The sequence below is a fragment of the Monodon monoceros genome, unplaced genomic scaffold (genome assembly GCF_005190385.1).
Source record: "Monodon monoceros isolate NGI ecotype Baffin Bay Population unplaced genomic scaffold, NGI_Narwhal_1 Super_Scaffold_1, whole genome shotgun sequence".
Classification (NCBI taxonomy): Eukaryota; Metazoa; Chordata; class Mammalia; order Artiodactyla; family Monodontidae; genus Monodon; species Monodon monoceros.
The window spans coordinates 24,232,626-24,233,273 of NW_021703765.1; the positions used below are offsets into that span (position 1 = coordinate 24,232,626).

At 32.4% G+C, this 648-nt stretch overlaps 1 non-coding gene across 1 annotated transcript; it reads left to right on the forward strand.

The window, feature by feature from the left end:
- The first annotated feature begins 321 nt into the window (after positions 1-321).
- LOC114902288 lies at positions 322-428 on the forward strand. The gene has a single exon (XR_003795466.1). It is a non-coding gene; the product is annotated as a U6 spliceosomal RNA (small nuclear RNA).
- Positions 429-648: the final 220 nt, after the last annotated feature.

Genomic DNA, 648 nt, shown 5'->3' on the forward strand with positions numbered 1-648 from the left:
TATCTTGGCATATGTTCTGTGGGCACTTGAGAAGAATGTACATTCTGCTGTTGTTGGGTGGAGTGTTTTATAAATGTTGATTAGATTCTGTTGGCTGATGGTGTTGTTGAGTTATTCTGTATCCTTGCTGATTGCCTAGTTATTTTATTAATTTTGAGAGAGGAGTGTTGAAGTCTGAAAATATAATTGTGAATTTATGTATTTTTCTTTTCAGTTCTATCAGGTTTCGCTTCACATATTTTGTATCTCTGTTGTTTGGTGCATGTGAATTTAGGATTTCTTGGTGGATTAATCCTTCATCATTATATAATATTCCTCTCTGTGCTCACTTCAGTGGCACATATACTAAAATTGGAACAATACAGAGAAGATTAGCATGGCCCCTGTGCAAGGACGACACACAAATTCATGAAGCATTCCGTATTTTTGTTAAAATGGTTGTGGTCATTGTATCTATCTCAAATAGTGTCAACAATAAAAATAAAATTAAAAAAATATTCCTCTCTGACTGGTAATTTTTTCCCCCTGAAGTCTAATTTATCTCATATTGATATAACCATTTTTGCTTTCTTGTGATTAATGTTTACATGATATATATATTTTCATCTTTTACATTCCACCTGCCTATATCATTTTACTGGAAATGAA